The sequence below is a fragment of the Triturus cristatus genome, chromosome 2_2 (genome assembly GCF_964204655.1).
Source record: "Triturus cristatus chromosome 2_2, aTriCri1.1, whole genome shotgun sequence".
Classification (NCBI taxonomy): domain Eukaryota; kingdom Metazoa; phylum Chordata; class Amphibia; order Caudata; family Salamandridae; genus Triturus; species Triturus cristatus.
The window spans coordinates 1,033,799,399-1,033,813,472 of NC_140582.1; positions in this window are offsets into that span (position 1 = coordinate 1,033,799,399).

Here is a 14,074-nt window from a genome sequence, read left to right on the forward strand (position 1 = left end):
GTTTTCAAGAATGTATAGGTTTGCTAGGCTTTCCTAGGTGCCGGATGAGCTAGGGTCCAAAATCCACAGTGAGGCACATTGCAAAAGAATGTGATGTGTCCACGTTGCGTGTTGGGCTGTTTCCTGTTGCAGGCTCTCAGCAAAATCCACACAAGTGAGGTAGCATTTTCATCGGGAGACTATAGGAAGCACAGCAAAGTAGAACAAGTGTTATTACCAATTGATATTCTTTAGATTTCTGCCTTCCAAATGTAAGACGATTTGTAAAAAATAAGTCATTTTGAAAAATGACCTGTAATGCACCTGCTTGTATGGGTACTCACAATTTTGGAGATGTGCAAATAACCACTGCTTCAAAACTCTAGAAGCTGTTCCCATTTCGGAAATATATAGGTTTCCTTTGTACCTAATTTTCACTCTTTATATTTTAGCAAATTAATTGCTATATACCCGGTACAGAATGAAAAACCATTGCAAGATGCAGCTTAGGTTTTGGCTCTGGGTTACTCAGGTTCTTGGAAATTCTACAAGTCCTTTATATCCCCACAACCGGAAGGGCCCAGCATATGTAACAGTATATTGCTTTTAAAGATCTGTCCTACTTAAAAGAAGTTACAGGGGAAAACATTGGCACAAATGGCAGTTTTTTTCAACTGAATTTCAATCTTTTTAATTTTCAACTGTTAGTTTCTATAAAAAAAAAAACCTTAAAGGATCTGCACAAATTACCCCTTTCTGAATTCAGAATTTTGTCTAGTTTTCAGAAATGTATAGCTTATTGGGATCTATTATTGATGTTCTACCCATTTCTGCCACTAACTGAAAGGAGGTTGAAACACTAAAAAATATCAAAAATAGGCTATGTCCCAGTAAAATGCCAAAACTGTGCAAAACATTTTGGTTTTCTGACAAAAGTCTGCCTTCTCCTGACAGCTGAGAAGATAGTGTTTTCAGCACCACAAACTCTTTGTTGATACCATTTGCAGGGAAAAAAACAGACATTTTCTTCTGCAGCACTTTTTACCCATTTAAAAAAAGAACATTAGCTGTATTTCTGCTAATTTCTGGTCCCCTTCAGTGGAATCCACAAAGCATGGGTACTTTTAGAATACTCAAGATGTGAGAAGAAAAGGACACAAATTTGGCGTGGATACCTTATGTTGACAAAATGTTACAAGGGCATAAGTGTGAACTACCACAAATAGCCAAAAAAGGCTTAACATGGGGGGATAGGGAAGAGGCCTAGCAGCGAAGGTTTAAAAAACCCAGTAGCTATTACGTCTGTTCCCCTTAAAATCCAAAAAGTGCCTCCTGTCATACTACACTGTGAACTAATGAAGTTAAACAGAAATTGCCATAGAAATAAAGTAGAATGTAAGGAGAGCAATTACTAAAGCCGTGACACATGCTCATAAACATTCACTTTAGCCCTTTAACTCCTCCTACCTCCAGCTCCAGCGTTCAAACAGACCGGACTGAACCACCTCTTGATTGCTCATCAATGTTTCAAAATGATTATATCACCTCCCTTTTCAACGTGAACGTGACCCTCAATGAAAGCATGTGATTGATCATAGCATGCAAACATAGAAACAAAAAAGTTGGAGACCGTATCTAAAGTGCGACACAATATAAATGAATTGATACTTTTAAAACTCATACTGAAAAATGCTAAATATATAATAGCGTGCAAAGTTTTTATCCACTCTTAAATAAACTGCCACATGTTAGCATTGAGAACACTGCTCCCTATGGGTTATTTTAACAATTGTAAGAGAGCTTTTTCAAAGATTAGAAGGTTTGTTCCCATTAGTGTTTAAAAGAGTCCATGAAGTTGAAGTTACATTTAATCTACGAGTGCTGGGTCCTGGGTGGGACAGATGGGTAAACAATGACTAACTTCATGATAAACTTGGAAAACATTTGTTGTGCGCGTTACCGATTCATGTTTACAAAGTCGGATTTTAAGTCACAATTATGAAAATGCCACTTTTAGAAAGTAGATTGTTCCATCATGCAATTTCTTTGCGTTAGATGCTGCGTAGAACATTACTGATGAATCAGACTGTGTGCCAAATGAGTAGCTTGTCCAATGGGTTTGTTCCTTAGGATATTGAACTTACCAGTTCCCATTTGGGGCATCACATTGCCCTCATAAACTGTGCTAGTTTGACAAAGTTCTGTCTTTTGTTATATTGCAGGTGACCATAACTGAATACTGTGGTGTGGTATAATCACCAGTCCTCTTGAGGTAATTTTACAGAGTTTCTAGAGGTTTTAAAGTTAGAATACACAGATGAGTGTATTAAATATTTTGTTTATATATGTTCTTATAGAAACAGATACCAGTTCCTTGTCCTGAGGAGAACCCTGTTAAGGAATCTCCAGAGGGTTCGAAACGCGTTGACTACTATTCGAGCACCTACTGTGAAACATCATTTATATGATTTGAAAAACTACAATTGAGAAAATAACAGTGTAATTTAGGGCATTATCAAATGTCAAAAGTTTAAAATCTCATCCTGATTGTGTCATTTACAGAGGTGCTTGATCCATTTATCATGAGAGCAATGTAATGAGTTTCTAAATTGCATTTGAGACTTCATTGGAAATGCTTATCCAGCTCTCGTTTGGATTGGTAAAAAATGTGAACTATTTCTTTGTTCTGTCTTGTGAGTCATTAGTTACAGTGATATTGTCTATTGTGGCTTGTTCAATTTGTGTTTATGTGTTTTTTTACTGTGTTGACTTATGTGGATAACCTTTGTATGTGATTTTCTGTTTGCATCAACAAATGGTTGCATTATATTCATGGACAGAACACAAATCAAAGTAATAAAAGATGACTGCTGCTATTGATTTAAGCAGCCACAAATGAAGAAAAATTGCAAATGATGTGTCAGTGTTGCGTTCCGTGTCTGATTAAACTTTTAGAAAGTTGGCATTTTCTTTTCCTAACCATTTGGTGTCTGCGGCCTGAGTCCTGGATCACTTGACTGAGAAGAGCTTAACAGCTAGATTTTGTGTATGCCTCCCAGCCAATGAGACATAGAGGGACTATGTGTTGATAGGAAGGGCCATCTCCCCAAATAGGTGGGATGGAGCTGTTCCTTGCCCACTTAAATTTCAAAGGGCTGCCTCCAGCACACTCACAAAGAAACTTGGCCCCAGTCTTTGGTCACCCTAGTCTACTTGGAGCCTGGGCAGGGGAAGGAAGAAACTTTCCAGATGTGGGGATAGACTAGACGTTTCTCTCACTTCAAAGTCTGACACCAAGTATAAATATTGGGCCCTCAGACCAACTTCAGTGCACTGCTGGACCTATGGAGTACCTCAGAAGCACTGCCCTGGAGCCCCAGAGGACTGTCCTCCTGCTTGATGCCTTTCTTGTACTTCAGAAGGCTGCCCTGATGCTACCAGAGGACTGCCTTGCTGCTTTAGGCTTGCCTTGTACCCTCAGAAAATTACCCTCCTGCTTAAGGCCTGCCTTGCTGTTTGAACCCAGGACTACGAGAGTGAATACAAGGACTAGTTGACTGCCCTGCTCTGTGAACAACAGGGACATAACAAGCTGCAAACACCTTGAGCCTTGCACCTGTCTTCCAACGTAGTGAGTCCTGACCCCCAAGTGGTGCCTCTTCGGTCCTGGGCGCTTGGTGGTATTGCTGAACGTTTTGCTCCGGACTAATCCTAAAATGTGAGAAATGTTTTCATCAAAAAGAGATCCGAGAACCGACTGAAGACTGGGACCTACCTACCAATCTTACCAAGGTGCATCCCAGGTCGGATTGAGTCCACAGTAGCTCCCCTGCATTCTTAACTGCAGCAGCAAATCCTATTCAGCAGGAACTCTCACCAAAGGTATCCGCTCTCATTGAGCCCTTGTCGACTACAGCTTGCAGCTTCATCCCGCTGGAGATATTGGACTTTCGAAAAAGTGACAGAGTTTGAAGGCGGATATCTTCACTCTTACTCCGTCCAGCAGCTCCCCAACATTGGCAACGCCTTCCAGACACCGCTGGGTTACCTTCTCAGGAACATTTTTCAAAACCTCTTCTAAGTCCTAAGGTAAGCTGAGACTGAGCCCAGTCCATCTTGTTTTGCCAAACTCCACCCCATCACGGTTAGCCTTAACTCTTGCCTTGGCCCCAGTCTCGCACAACCAGAAGCCCATAGTTGGCACTATGATCTTTAGGTTCTATTTTTCACTTAAAACTTTACAAATTCATAACTCTGGTTCTACTAATTAGATTTATTCCATGTTGGTGTCATTTTATTTATTACATTCTTCTTTATGTTACTACACTGGTGTGGCAGTTTTGTTGTGTTTTCACTTTATTATAATTGGGATGCTGCATAAATACTTAACCCAGTGCCTCTGAGTTAAGCCTAACTAGTTTTGTGTCAATCTGTCACGGGGTTAAGCACAAGCTAATTTATTGAATTTTATGGTACACCATGACAAGGATGATAGTTGTTGCCTGAGTGGGGCTTACACCCCTCCTCAACCAATGACCCAATTTCTTCCAAAGTCCTTGTGAGGAATTATGGTATATTGTATGGTGTAGTTGTGCAATTTCACTGTGGAATACATACATGAAACCAAGTTGAATCCAGTCAGGCTTGTTTGTTAAACCTTAGCTCAACCCTGGGTAGCTCTGGCTTTGAGTAGTCGGGCTTAAAAAAAGGAACAAGTGCAAAGTATTTAGAAGTACCCAAACAACAGATACCCGACACCAATTTATAAAAATTATCTTATTTTCATGAATTTCTAGACACCAACAAAATCCACAGGAGGGTTCCAGATATATACATTTTTAGGTAAGATGTACTTGTCAACTTTTTACACGAAACAGCTTTCAAAACTTTGTAAAACTTTTAAGGAATAGTGTCTAGCTATTCCAGCTTGGATTTGGATGATCAGCTCTGACAGGGGAAAGTTCAGGAGGGCTAATAGGGAGTAGTAGGACAATTACCTTGGCACCAAAGCAGTCTCAACTCCAGTTCCAGGCTCTCAGGGTGAACCGCCATGTACTTCAGTGGACTGGTCCTAATGTAGGCCATACAGGATCCTGAAAAATACTGAAAGATACTGAGAATTCTGTTCAGTTGACTGAATTTCCACAGTCCAGGTAAGTAGGCTTTGTCCCTCGACGTCAAAGTCCATCAAAGTCCTCTTTGGTCCAGTAAAAGTCCAACTACTGGTCTCCGGTCACATTGAAACCAAGGGTTTCAATGTGACCGGCTAGAGACTGTCTTGGGTGAATAAACTGCCGTTCATGACTCTCCCAGATCCAGCAAACTCAGCTGCAACTGTGGATCATCAGAACGTGGTCCTCTGGACTGCATGACAGCAGTCAGGTGTGGTTAAGTGATTTAAGCTAATAACTGGCCAGAACTGGCTACTTCAGCTTTTGTGACCCTGGTGCTATAACAGGAAGTAAGCCAACTGAGGTCACCTTCTCTGTCTGAGGCTCTGGAGGGACTTTCCCATGAGCCAGGCACGACAGGCGCAGTGCTCTCTTTGCTAGCACAAGGATCAGGAGATGCAGTTCTGTGGTTAGGGCAGCCTCTCTTGCCAGGTCTAGGGTCGTCTTTGTAGTCCAGATTTGCTCTGAGGTCTAGGTGACAGGGGTGCCATATTTATACCTAGAAAAGGCCCTCGGGTTGTGGCATTCACTGGCCACGCTAGTAAGAACTTTTCCACCTGATTATAACTTCCTGTGAACTGAGGCATCTATCTAGCCCAGAAAGCACTATTCTACCCATTCTCATGATAGCAGAACCCCTCTCTCAGTGTGTGGAGCTTGGTAGCCCACGCTAGAAGTGCGACTACCAGATAGCTACACACCCAAGGAAAAAAAGAGATTCCCGCCTCTGTCCCCAATGCTAACCTGCATGTGTGTCCACTATTTGCAGTTCACAGGTGCCTTTCCCTCTGAACCTGGTCTTTTGGGCTCACACCCTAAGCGGCTTCTTGCCGGGTGGAGTAAACACCTCTTCCAACTTCAGTCCCCTATTCTTCCTACTCCTGAGAGTCATTCACACTTCTCCCCATGAGGGCAGAGGGTGGTCTTGTGGCCAACATCTGTGTGTGGCCACTAGAAAACTTGGGCAACAGAGTGGCAACTTTCAAAAAGTTGCATTTATTCAAAAGTTTCATTAAATGTGACTTGGGCATCAATTCAGGCTTAATGTGACAATTAATATGATACTTTGAAGTACCAACTTTAGTAGTGCTATTCAGGGGTTAGCACAGCTGAACTGTTAGCGTGTAACTCTGTACTTGACAATGGGGCTAGTAGCCTTGCCACAATGATAACGACAATTTGGGGGTTTTACTGTCAGGACATATAAAAATACAAGTCCTGTTTTTTATAAGTAGTACCCTGCCATACGACTCGTGAAGCCTGCTGTAGGGGTGACATATATATTAACAACGATTTGCAATGCAATAGGTCTCGCATATGCGAGTGTTTGAGCCTTTGGCATTGTAAATGACAATGCCTTTTATTTATGTGTTTTGAAAACCTGCAAGTATTGTGTAAACACGCACTTTGTACTTATAGGTGTTTCTTACAACAAGCAAGGCTAGCAGTAACTGTGCCTCTTTGTACTTGTAGTCTATGCTTACCAGAAGAAAGGCTAGCGGTAAAAGAGACGCAGATACTGCCAGCCTTGCTTCCTGTAAAGAATTTGTGTTTACGCACCATATTACAGGTTTTGAAAACACATAAATAAAATGCATTGTCATTTACAATGCCAATAGCTCAAACATTCGCAAATGCGAGACCTATTGCATTGCAAATGCAATAGGTCTCGCATTAATGAAAGTTTGAGCTATTGTGGTTGCATTATAATTTGCAATGCAAAATAGGTCAAACTTTCAGTATTGTGAGACCTAATGAATTGCAAATGCCTGTTTAATCTTGATCTTATGTGTGTTTTGTATTTGCTAGACAGAAAGAACTTAGTATTGCAGTTTGTACGGAATGAAGTTTGTTTGTATGTGTGTGAGAGAGCCATAAACAGACAGATAAGTGTGCATGAGAGAGAGGATACATAATAGAATGTGCATTATAGAAACAAGTGTGTGTGCGCAAAAGAGCAAAAGCCAGCGAGAGACCCTGTACTTTATGGACCAAATCTTTTATTTATTTTGAAAGAGAATTCTGCGTCAGGACACAGCTGTGTGCCTACAACTAAATTGGCCGTCAGCATGGGATGTATGTAAGAATGAAAGTTACACAGATTGAATGTCTAAACCCGGAGGCTGGCAGAGAAGTCTGGATTGCATAGGTACACCTATCTACAAAAGGAACAAAACAGTGGCAACACATGAAGGAAAGGACAGATCCACCTCTCTCCCCCCGCCCCCGAAAAAAAAAGAGGAGAGGGGATCCTGCACCGGTGGTGAACATGATCGTTGTGATATCACATCCTCCCGTCTATCAGGCCACGCTTAGACCCTGCACTTTAAAGACTGACTGCACCGTAGTGAGGGAAAGTGCTGGAATATACAACTGTGTTTTTTTCTCAAGCATATTTAAATGTCACTGCACAGATGTGTTTTGTGGCAATGAATAACAGCATGCAAGCAGTGGCACAGTTAACAAGATATGAACATGGTATAAATATATGTAGTCTAAGCTAATAGTTTTGTAACCAACAGTACAAAATAGAATGCACACAGGTATTCTGGGAGGCTGGGGCATAGGAAACACAAAGGAAGGTCTAGTTACCACAACTGGCCATCCTGTGTGTAGTACAAGTATACTACACATCTTCCTCCTTTACAGGAAAATAAAAATTAAAGTTGTGTAAATGTGTGACTCGTGGCAACTAATGTAGGCATATTTTGGGTAATTCCTTTGGGTTTTAGGGCATTTTATTATGGATCTCAAAGGTGCAAGACTGGGACACGTTCGCTGTTAGCGTAGCTACATATGAGAAAAGAGTAGGAACACAGGGTTTACAAACATTTGTAAAGTTTCCATAAATTAGTAGAAGGTAATATGATTTCGCGAAACCAATGTGCACATTATAGCATACTACAGTAAGTAAGCCGATGAACACATTTCGCGCAAGCTTTAGAGAAATAAATCTGTTAAAACACTGCTGTAAATATAAAAATGTTTTCCCTTGCAAGCTGTTTGGAACTTATTGCGCAATTGCCACGAAAACAGTGGCAACCTGGTAAATTCCATATTTATTTTTCCCATGCCTTTCGTTTACCATAAATCGTATCATGACAACCTGGCACACATGAGCGCCCCACTGCCCCTTCTCAACATTCCAAGATTGCTGCTGTGTGTGCATATGGAATTGAAGGGATTGTGACGTATGCAAAGGAGTTGTGACGGATGGGAAGGATTGTGACAAATATATTCTAATGCACATCAGCACAATGACGCATTTGACAACATTTTAATTTATGGTTCCAACAAGGGCACATGGAAGCAGAGCTCAGTAGCCACAGCAACACAGACGTTTGTATAAGTAGGAAACTCCAAAATGCAGGACTTTGCTAAGCTAGAAGATAACGATTACGATCTAAACCTAGTAGAACCTGCTAACCATTTAAAACAATGGAATTTTCAACAGAGAGAATTTAAATGAAAAAGTCTCCCCAAACTATAAAGTTTTTGTGCAGTCTATCAGTGCAAAAACATAACAGACCAGCTGCTGCCAGCACAGACTGCAGCTCCACAGCTGTGCCACCGCACCCTGAGCCAGGCAGCAAAATCGGAGGCCCGGGAGCAGCGTTCAGGTAGTAGTGCCCCATACAGCAGTTAGTTAGTGTTTGGTATATCGTGCAATCCACACTGACTCCTGGCCTGCAGCGCCATCTAATACAAACCCAGCCCACCTTCCCTCACTGTGGGGCCATGGTCACCCCGTGACTGCCACACACCAGCAGCCCTTCTAACAAGCATTTGCAATGCAATAGGTCTCGCATTTACGCGAGTTTAAGCTATTGGCATTGTTATTTGCAATATGAATAGCTCAAACTCGCGTAAATGCGAGACCTATTGCATTGTAAATGCTTGTTGTTCCTTTCACTGTAGCAGTGACCTGGTTTGTTTATAAAAAACATAAGACCTTTGGCCTCACGCTGTTTGTTCATTTGCATCTCACTGATGCTGGGAACAAAGAGATTGCAATCTTTACTGCCGATCTTTACTGCCATGCGGCCCGCGAAAGTGAAAGCAAACGAGTGCTTTCAGGCCTCCAAATGGTGCGCGCGCCCGGCCGGCGCACATGCACTGTATTTGGAGGACTGAAAGCACTCGTTTGCACTTCCAGATCCCCCATTTACAAAAGCTCTCGCGAGAGCAGCGCTAAAGCGCTGTCTCAGGCGAGACCTAAAAAGGTATTGTGACTGAGGTCAGTATATTCAGCAAACACCCCCAAAAAATATACAAGCGACCAAGGGGGGGTGGGGGTGACGAAGGGGACGCCATTTAGCTCTGCCCTGTTGGTGCAACCAATCTGAGCTGAGGCAGCAGATGGTGGTGGTGGAAGGGAGAGTGCAACAAGAGGAGACGCAACGCCATGTGTGCTGCAGAGGCGGGGATGGACTAAGGGATGGTGTGGCTAAAATAGGAAATGGAAGGGCAGGGCTAAAGCAGCACAGAAAAAGACACCCTCAAGCCTAAAATCACTGCGGCCCGGTTAATAAATGCAAATAAAAGGCACGCCATGAGGAGGGAAGGGGGTCAGTATTACATAGTTCACAGTTGTAGTTATTGTGATTAAAAGCTTATCAGTATAGCAGCCAGCTGCCCACTCCGAGAAAGTGCCATAAACTCCAGTGACAGAAGCAAAAAACTAAAAAACTGTCTTCCCCTCTGACATTTCTGTTAACACAGGGCAACAGTCTACTTACACACACAGCATTGCTAAGTTTGGAAACGATTAGGGAGGAGATAAGACTGACATCAAGAGAGCTATTACATTAAGTACTATAAAAGCGTGCGTGGAAGGGGCGGAGCTATGTGGTGTCTGGTGATATGCGCTGGGAATAGGCGGGTGGTATCGGTATTTTTTTTTCCAGTTTTATATATCGCGAACACGACCCGAAGGTTTCGAAGTGCTTTACATGAGTGCCAGTTACGTTAAACAAGGACAAAGACCGGGGGAGGGTTATGTACTGTAAGCAAACTCCAGAATCCAAACTGATGCAGCGTACGGTAATTGAGTTGGCACTCTGTTAAATACAGTGTATTTTGTGTATCGTACTGGGGAGTGCGTGTGCCATGATTTCATTAAAATGTACCGGAACGTCTGATCCGAATTAATTTTAGTTTCAGGGTCAATGAAAAAGGAGGATAATTTGTTAAAACAAAACAAAACCGACAATAGCACGTTAAGTGATTAATGCCAAAACTGCTTTCACTTGACACAAGTTCAGTGTTCTTTGCATGCACGAACCTGCATGAGGGAGTCATTTTGTTCAAAAGTTCTAACAAGAGATTCCGCAACCTGTACATTAACCGCGGCTATTTACCATTAATATAAACAGTGCTATTGTAATAAGTTTTGAGATGACAGATGTTCTGTGTTCAGTGAGTGTACAAACATACACAAGGGAAACGCTTCCTTTGACCTGGGAGGGCAGAAGCAGTAACGACGGAAAGTAACTGCTCTCACGAAAATCAACCTTTATAGCTACTGTGGTGCAGTTAAGAAATGTAAATGAAAGGCACGGCATGGGGCGGGAAGCAGTTTCAGAAGGAAGAAGGGGAGTTACCGTAGGCGAGGGCGGGTGCATAGTCATGACGACGGCCCCCATTGTCCCTGATTTGAAAGTGAAAGCGGGCATGGCATGCTGAGCGTGTGAAGGGGAGAAGCTTCACATGAAGCAAAGCAGTTTCAGAAGGAGGAAGGGGAGTTACCGTAGGCGAGGGCGAGTGCACAGTCATGACGACGGCCGCCATTGTCCCTGGTTTGAAAGTGAAAGCGGATTAAAAAACAAGTAGTCCCTAAATGAATAGATAACAGCCAGCTGTGGAACTAAACTGTAATTGGTCGGTGCTGCTTCCTGCAAAACGGAAGCAGAACGGAAGTGACGTTCGGGACCACCAGCCAATCACTGAGCTACATAAAAAGAGCAATGCCAGATCTAACCAATGGCAAGCTAAAACACAAATAAAAACACAATGGGTGGAGTTTCACCCCTAATACTGAATATTTGATGCCTCGTAGAGGCAGCGCATGCGCTGCCCTATGCGAGACCTAAAAAGGGGGGTTTGGGCTTTGCCTTTAGGTTAAATGACAATATCGAGTTGACAGTTTAAAACTGCCCCACCAGTCTGCATTGGTAGTCTGGGAGACATGTTTTCACATTGTCACTGTGAGAGTGACATAAGTCGTGTTCCAGCCCTGGGGGGGAGACATCTTAACTTACAGGCCCTGAGTACCTGTAGTACCATAAACTAGGGACTTATATGTAAGTAAAGTTATACCAATCAGGTGTAGCCAATCTTACATTATACTTTTAAGGTTCAAAGGGCTGGCATGGGGTCTGGTTAGCAGGCCTCAGTGCACTCTCAGAGTCAAAAAACAAGCAGCATCAAGCGAAAGCTTTTGGGTTGATCAAGCAAATAGAGGCATTTCCTCAAAGTTCTAAATGCAAAGCAGGAGTTATTGAGCTGTCTTTATCTCCCCTCCCTTAATGATCAAGGACATGCTTTACTTGCAGTAAACCTCACACTAGATGTGATCAATGATGCCACTGCAGGCCTCCCAATCTACTAATAAGCAGGAAAGGCAGCTTCCTCGGGGAAATGCTCAAAAAATGCAAAGATCAATTCACCCGGATGCCTTTAACGAAGCAAACCCCACAGGGTCCCTCGGCCCTATATCAAAGAAGGGGATTATTTTAACCCAAAGAGGAGAAAGAACCAGGCGAGCTGAGGCCATACATTATTTTAAAAACATGTTTTCCTTGATTCTAATGTGGACTGTTTCAACTGCAACAAATAATATCTACAGACAATATGCACTATCGTGTTCCAAGGAAAAACAGAAAGAATAGGTGCCCCCTTTTGATTCATTGTGAACATGTTTAATGCCTAAATGCACAACTTTGATAGCAGGATAAATTTCTTGCACCCGTCAATTTAAAGCAATCCAACATTTGATTTGGGATCCCATATTTGTAATTGCTTTCCTGTGTTCTGTAGAGGAGAAATCTGATCGCGCAGCTTTAGTCCATCTAAACTGTGATCAAACGTTATTTCTCAGCAAACTCCTTTCACACCTAATGATTACAATCTCGTTTTTGGAACGAATCATCTTCCTTGCCCTGAGTTAATTTGTTACAATGACAGAGCAGCCTGACCTGAAAGGAGACTGCCGCAGTCCAAACCGTAATGAGTCCCTGCACAATCTAATCCGTGTTTTGGCAAACTTGTATTTTCTTCATTCTGCTGAGTTCCCCGATCATGCACAGCAGACCGAGGGAATGCAACACATTTATTGTTACGCTCAAAAGATGATGGCTGCGGTGAAAGAAACGACCCAAAACTAGGGCCGGATTGGCTCTGCCGGGCATGGGTGTTTCCCCAGGAGGCTGGAAAGGAGTGGTCCGTTTTGCAGCGAGGGGGGCTGGTTTTGTTATGGGGGCCGGTTTTGCAGCGGTGCTGCTATATATGCACCTAGTAACAAAAGCAGTAAGCAGGGTTTTTCAGCCTCCCACAGCCAGACAGTGCTCCCAGGGGCTGGTCTGAGAAAATTGCCCAGGCTGCTGTGGGTTCCCAGTCGGGCTCTGTTCTATACCTTTTAGGTAACAAAATTATTTTGTTCAATAATTTGCACAATTCTTTTTTCTAAGGATAATTACTTTGACCGATCAATGCGGATCAAGGTTAATGGTTGCATCTGATAGTTAGATAACACTTGTGTTCTAAGGTGGAATGTTACACTGCTTAAACAATATAGTTTTTTTAAAACTCTGAAGCAAAGTTTTCTGTTTTGTATTGGTATAAAAACTGGTTTTAGTTCTGGCTTGCAGAGATTGCCGGTAACTGGAGGGGGTTACAGAACCCAGTCAGAATCTCCACTATAGATACCAACCATTAGATTTATGGGCCCCTAGCTGGGTAAAACATGCGAGTTCCAACATTTCGAAGCTAGACACCCGCATGTAGTACAGCGCTTTACACATCTAATGTTCATTTCATTTCATTCCTGCATGTGACTCCTCAACAGCACCCTTCAACACGCACTTATCCACCTGCTTTCAGCAACAGGAAATTAATGTGGTAAAGCATTGTGCTTGACAGGATGTGTTCCTCCGCCTGCTAAAACTCGGAATCCTATAGAGTAATAGCTTCTCTCTTTGTAGAACTCCAAATTAGGGTTTGTAACAGATTTAGAAATGCAATAAAGCACAATATAAACCAATTAGTAAGAACTGAAGAGCCAATTTATTAAAAGGACAGAGTAAGAAAAAAGTGCAAAATGATTCCCACTTCTGGAATTTGTGGCAAGGCAGAATGATGCATGGATTTAGAGGAATCTTTTGCAGTCCATGCTTTAACTTACTGTGCAAACCATGGACAATAGGGGCAGCCTGTATGTCCTCTAAGAGGCACTCTTTATTCCATGGAGAGAAGATCCCTGAGCCCTAAGAGCAACTACAACAAACACTACAGAAGTCACAGACATACACATCTCTGCTCTCCTGAAGGCCCCCCTTTGACTTTTCCTCCTGAACCTACTCCCACTCTTCTCCCTGAAGTTTCAGCACCACTCACCCCACCATTGAGGGTTATCAAACAGATTGAGGACACTAATAATGTAATTTTGTGAAGCAAAGTCTGTCCCCTGTCGAAGCGCCTACTCCTCAGCCTCAATGGAAGGATGCTAGTTCTGACCCTAAGCAGGACACGGTGAATGAGGATAAATCCATCACTCCATCATTCCATCAAGACAGCCAACAACTATATTTAATGTGAGGTGCTTAAGGAGGTTACTGCTTATCTATGGATAAACATAGGGTTTTCTGATGCATCTCTACACAGGTCTCTGGTCAGACTAGCATGTTCACTAGATAGCTTCTAAGTGG